This window comes from Castanea sativa, chromosome 5 (genome assembly GCF_040712315.1).
Source record: "Castanea sativa cultivar Marrone di Chiusa Pesio chromosome 5, ASM4071231v1".
Classification (NCBI taxonomy): Eukaryota; Viridiplantae; Streptophyta; class Magnoliopsida; order Fagales; family Fagaceae; genus Castanea; species Castanea sativa.
The window spans coordinates 74,278,782-74,285,246 of NC_134017.1; the positions used below are offsets into that span (position 1 = coordinate 74,278,782).

At 44.8% G+C, this 6,465-nt stretch overlaps 1 pseudogene; it reads left to right on the forward strand.

The window, feature by feature from the left end:
- The first annotated feature begins 645 nt into the window (after positions 1-645).
- Positions 646-2,976, forward strand: LOC142635790 (uncharacterized; annotated as a pseudogene).
- The last annotated feature ends 3,489 nt before the right edge of the window (positions 2,977-6,465 follow it).

Here is a 6,465-nt window from a genome sequence, read left to right on the forward strand (position 1 = left end):
GGTGTAAGGCCACGATGAAAGGAACAAATGATATAAATAAGAGTCAGGATACTACGGAATGGGGACTTTTTGTTGTTGAACCCTCTCTACCAAATGTATTGTATGGGGACCTTTAGTGAATAAACAAATAGCGAAGTTTATGCGTTTTTGGTCCTTACAATTGGCGCCGTCTGTGGGAACAACAACAACGTAACACATTCCATCTAGAAGTGTATGGCGGAGGTATATCTAGAAGGGGAAGAATCAGTAAGTTCACGAAGCAGGGACGTAGCTGTAAGTCTCCAGCGTGACAAAGGGAAGGGACATACCTCAGGGGTGGTGAAAGCACATGATGGCGGTCAGGGGGCTGAGCAACGGTCACTAACTGAGGGGCATATGTCTCGCGACGATGTATTGCAACAGATGCAATCTGAGATAGCTTACTTACGCAAGTGCGTGGATAGTAGGAAGCGGAGACGTAAGGGTAGTGCTAGCTCTTCCAGTGACAGTTCGGAAGCAAACCCGGGAGGAATTCATCCCCCAATGTTTGAGCCTACTCGAAGTGTGACCCGTGTCAATGTGTCTTCGGGCGTTAGGGTAAAGCAGCAGAAGGAGACAAGGATGCCTGATACAGATGGGATATATTGCGATGACGGGAGTGATGCAATGGGTAAAGCCCTGAGGCAAATTGCCAAATCCCCTTTTGTGGCCAGGATAAATAGGGCAAAGCTACCTCGTAGGTTTTCTCAACCCATCTTTACTATGTATAACGGGAGGACTGACCCTGTAGAGCACATTAGTCATTTTAGTCAGAAGATGGCCGTTTATTCAAATAATGAGGCATTGATGTGCAGAGTCTTTCCCTCCAGTTTGGGGCCCGTGGCTATGAGGTGGTTTGATGCTTTGGCAGAAGGATCTCTGAGGTCTTTTGAGGAATTGACTAGGGCATTTGGAGCAAGGTTCATAACTTGTACTAGGATTCCAAAACCTTTAGATGCTCTACTGTCTATGTCTATGAGGGAAGGCGAAACACTCAAAACCTATTCCGACCGATACTGGGAAACGTATAACGAAATTGATGGGGATGTGGAGAGTGTAGCCGTGAGAACTTTCAAGGTGGGTCTTCCCACGGAGCATGGGTTAAGGAGGTCTTTGACAATGAAGGCTGCGATAGATATGCGTTAGCTCATGGACCGGATAGATAAGTATGAACGGGTAGAAGAGGATCAGATGCAAAGCAAAGGAAAAATGAAAGGGTATCTGGAGAGGAAGGATCTTCGGGTAGGGGGGTTTCAAGATATTCGGCCCAAACGAGACTTTCCAAGCCATCCGAGGACTGCCGAGTCTCCTCTAATTAACTCACTATTTAAGGAACCCGTGCATCACATACTGGAGAAAATTCGGCATGAGCCATATTTTAGGCCACCTAATAAAATGAGTGGAGATGCATCCACGAGAAATCAAAACCTCCACTGCCATTACCACCAGGATAAGGGACACACCATGGAGGAGTGCCGGACACTGCGCGACCATTTGAATCAATTGATTAGGGCCGGGAAGATCAATCACTTATTGGCAAAGACGGATGGGAAACAGGAACAACTAGACACTCGGAAATATTGGGGTCAGGCCCCTCAACCATCTCTAGGCACTATTAACGTCATCTTGACCCAGCCGAGAGGAGAATTTGGGAAACCTTCTCGGGTCATGACCGTTCAAAACAAGTGTGGGAATGAGGACGTAGAAGAGAATCATCAAGCAAACAAAAGAATGAGGTCCTCGGCGACGCCCATATTGGGCTTCTCTGATAAGGATAAAGAGGGAACGTTTCAACCCCATGATGATGCCTTGGTCGTCACAGTTCGTATCGGGGGATATGATGTGAAACGAGTCTTGGTGGATGATGGAAGTGGTGCCGAGATTATGTATCCGGACCTATTCAATGGATTAAAGTTGAAAGAAGAAGATTTGGAAAAATACGACCATCCGTTGGTCGGTTTTGATGGAAACCAGGTGATCCCACGGGGAATGATTAGGTTGCCTGTGCAGGTGGAGGGTTCCGAAGTACAGGTAAACTTCATAGTTGTTATGGCATACTCTCCGTACACGGCCATTTTGGCTAGACCATGGCTGCATGCAATGGAGGCAGTTTCATCTACTTTACATGTGATGGTGAAGTACCCTATACGAGGAAGCGTGGGAGTATTACATGGCAGTCAAATGGTAGCCAGGCAATGTCTAACGTCTGCCACTGTTCGTACAGGCCGAGGTTCGTTGGAAGGAGAAGTTCTTGAGACATCATAGCAATTAAAGGAGGCTGCTCGGGAAGTCGGCCTAGTTGAGGATGAAGGCTCTGCCGAGCAGCTAACCAAGGTAATTATTGGGGAAGATAAAGAGAAATATTTTCAAGTCGGATCCAAGCTGCCGGTACAAGAAAGAGAAGAGTTGGTTCAATTCTTGCGGGATAATATTGATGTTTTTGCATGGACGACTTATGACGTACCAGGAATTAATCCAGAAGTTATCTGCCACCATTTGAATATTAACCCCCATGCAACGCCTAGACAGCAGCCTCCTCGGCGAGCATCTCAAGAACACGCAGAGGCAGTTAAAAAGGAGGTTGGTAGGCTAAAGCAAGCTGGTGCGATCAAGGAGATCTTCTATCCTGAGTGGCTGGCCAATACTGTCGTGGTAAAAAAGAAGAATGGGAAATGGAGAGTCTGTATTGACTTTACAGATCTGAATAAGGCATGTCCCAAGGATCCTTTCCCTATACCCAGAATTGATCAATTGGTGGATGCAACTGTGGGGCACCCCCGAATGAGCTTCTTGGATGCATTCCAAGGGTATCATCAAATCCCTTTGTCACTGAATGATCAGGAGAAGACGGCGTTTCGTGCCCCTAATGGTAACTACCATTACCGAGTGATGCCCTTTGGTTTAAAGAATGCAGGGTCCACTTATCAACGGATGGTGACCAGAATGTTTGATGCGTAGTTGGGGCGTAATATGGAAGCTTATATCGATGACATGGTAATTAAAAGTAAGAGGACAGAAGACCATTTGACAGATTTGCAGGAGACCTTCTCGGTGTTAAGAAAGTATAAGTTATGCTTGAATGCATCAAAGTGTTCCTTCGGAGTGGGCTCGGGAAAGTTTTTAGGGTACATGATTACTCATCGGGGAATTGAAGTTAATCCTGATCAAATTAAGGCTGTCTTAGATTTGCATCCCCCTCAGAACCCGAAAGAAGTGCAGAAGTTAGCTGGTATGATTGCAGCCTTGAACAGGTTTATATCACGGTCCGCGGACAGGTGCCGCCCATTTTATCGCCTTTTGCACAGGTGGAAAGATTTCCGGTGGTCTAATGAATGCAACTTGGCTTTTGAGGATTTAAAGCAATACCTATCTAGACCACCGATATTATCAACACCCGAGAAGGAAGAAGTGTTATATGCTTACCTAGCCGTCACAAATCACTCCGTAAGTCTTGTCTTAATACGGAATGATGATGGGGTCCAGAAACCAATATATTATATCAGCAAGTCTTTGCAGGAAGTAGAACAGCGATACCTACTATTGGAAAAAGCGCTTCTCGCCGTGGTGCATACAACAAGGAAATTACCCCATTACTTCCAAGCTCACACCGTAGTAATACTCACTCAATTGCCTCTTCAAGCTATCATGAGGAAGTCGGATTATACGGGTCGTGTAGCAAAGTGGGGAACCAAACTCGGAGCTTATGATATCAAGTATATGCCCCGGACAGCTATCAAAGGGCAAATCCTTGCCGACTTCGTGGCCGAGTTCACGGAAGGTCAGGTTAACCACGAAGATGCCGTGATGACAGTAATGACCATTGGGATGGAAAACATCACTCCTTGGGAAGTCTACACGGATGGGGCATCAAATCGAAAAGGAGCCGGGGTTGGAGTTATGTTAATATCTCCCGAGAAACTAGTCATTGAAAAGTCATTGAGGTTGGGATTCCCAGCCACTAATAATGAGGCCGAGTACGAGGCTCTCTTGGTGGGCTCCCAGATGGTTAAACATTTGGGAGGAAAGGTAGTGAGGTTGTTTTGTGATTCCCGATTAGTGGTAGGGCAAGTTAATGGAGAATTTGAGGCAAAAGATGAACGAATGAAAAGCTATCTTAAACGAGTCCAAGGGGTGTTGGGTTTGTTTGACAGTTTCAAGGTACAACAAGTCCCAAGGGGACATAATGCTCATGCTGATTCATTAGCAATGTTAGCCACTTCACTGGGTTCGAAGTTACCGCGTATGGTCATGGTGGAGGATTTACTGTCCTCTAGCTTGACCAGCATCTCGGCAGTACGGGTTCACAGCGTTCATGTAGGCCCAAGCTGGATGGACCCAATTATAGCTTTCTTGCAGCACGGAATACTACCTGAAGATGGAACAATGGCCGAAAAGGTACGAAGAAGTGCTCCCCGTTACTGGCTATCAGAGGAGCAAAAACTCTATAGGCGTTCCTATGCAGGGCCGTACCTCCTTTGCGTACATCCTAAAGCCGTGGAACCTTTGCTGGAAGAATTGCATGAAGGTGTGTGTGGGAGCCATACTGGAGGAAGATCATTAGCTCATAGAGCCATGACCCAGGGGTATTGGTGGCCAAGCATGCAAAGAGCCTCTCAAGATTATGCCAAGAAATGTGATCAATGTCAAAGATTTGCGCCAAACATACATCAACCAGGAGGTAACTTAAATCCGTTGTCCAGCCCATGGCCCTTCGCTAAGTGGGGTTTAGATATCGTCGGACCTTTTCCTCGGGCAACGGGTAATAGGAGATGGCTCATCGTCGGCACGGATTACTTCACGAAATGGGTGGAGGCCGAGCCATTAGCCAACATTAGGGATGTGGACGCGAAGAAATTCATCTGGAAAAATATCATAACTCGCTTCGGAGTCCCTCATACCGTGATTTCTGATAATGGTCTTCAATTTGATAGCAAGGCTTTCCGGCGGTACTGCGCAGAAATGGGAATAAGAAATGGATATTCAACACCGTCCTATCCTCAAGGAAATGGTCAGGCCGAAGCGACAAATAAAGTCATCTTGGCAGGTTTGAAGAAACGATTGGATGACGCTAAAGGAGGCTGGGTAGAAGAATTACCTCATGTATTATGGGCTTATCGCACTACACCTCGAAGATCGACAGGCGAGACTCCCTTTTCAATGACGTATGGAATGGAAGCTATAATACCATTAGAATCGGGTTTTCCCACCCTGAAGTCAGACCTGTATGACGAAGCGAGCAATCACGATAGGATGTATGATTGTTTGAATACTATTGAGGAAAGGAGAGAAATAGCCAATGTGAAGATGGGCAGCTATCAGCAGAAGCTCAAGCAGACATACGACAAGGGAGTTAGGTCCAGGCCCTTGGTACCAGGAGATTTGGTACTGAGAAAAGTAGTGGGGTAGCAAAAAATCCTGCTTGGGGAAAGTTGGGTCCTAATTGGGAGGGGCCATATAAAATTACCTCAATAGCAGGTCTAGGGGCTTATCGTTTAGAAGATCTGGATGGAAGGGTGATTCCTCGCCCTTGGAATGTAAATAACTTACGACGATATTATTATTAAGAAAAGAATCTCCTTTTGTGTATGGTTTCTGTTCGTTTCAATTCTGTATCAATCAAAACACAAGTGTTAAACTGATCTTAGTTCTTGTTCGGCTCCTCGGGCCACAAGTCTAAGAGAAATTAATCACTTGCAAAAATACAAGTGTTAAACTGATCTTAGTTCTTGTTCGGCTCCTCGGGCCACAAGCCTAAGAGAAATTAATCACTTGCAAAAATACAAGTGTTAAATTGATCTTAGTTCTTGTTCGGCTCCTCGGGCCACAAGTCTAAGAGAAATTAATCACTTGCAAAAATACAAGTGTTAAATTGACCTTAGTTCTTGTTTGGCTCCTCGGGCCACAAGTCTAAGAAAAGTTAACCACTTGCAAAAAATATAAGTGCTGAACTGATTTTTGTCCTTCCTTGGTTCCACAGACCATAACACAAGAATCATAAATCCGGCAAGGTTAAGGCTAAGGAATCTCAAGCAGCTAAGCATTAACATAAACAAATCATTAAGCCTTGTCACTTATTAGCATATGGAGTCTCATGCCTTCTCTTTCAAACGTAAAAAAAAAATAGATAGTGAAATTATGGTGCCCAAGTTGAACTTTTTGATGAACAATTTTGAGGTAATATTATGATTTTTAATTCAAGTAAGCGTCTATCTGAATGCGTACAAAGTGATAGTTGGATGGTATCGCATTGTAATAAGAGTTGTGCATGAAACAAAGAGAGAAAGGCTAAATATTAATCTCTTAAAAAGTATTCGTTACAAAACTGGGGCCATCATATAGCCCCTTACATCCGTAAAAAGAAAAACAATGAAATAAAAAGTAAGGCAATAACTACAGAATGACTAAGCAACAGGTTGCTTGTCCTTTCTTTTCTCTGGGTCTTTTTCT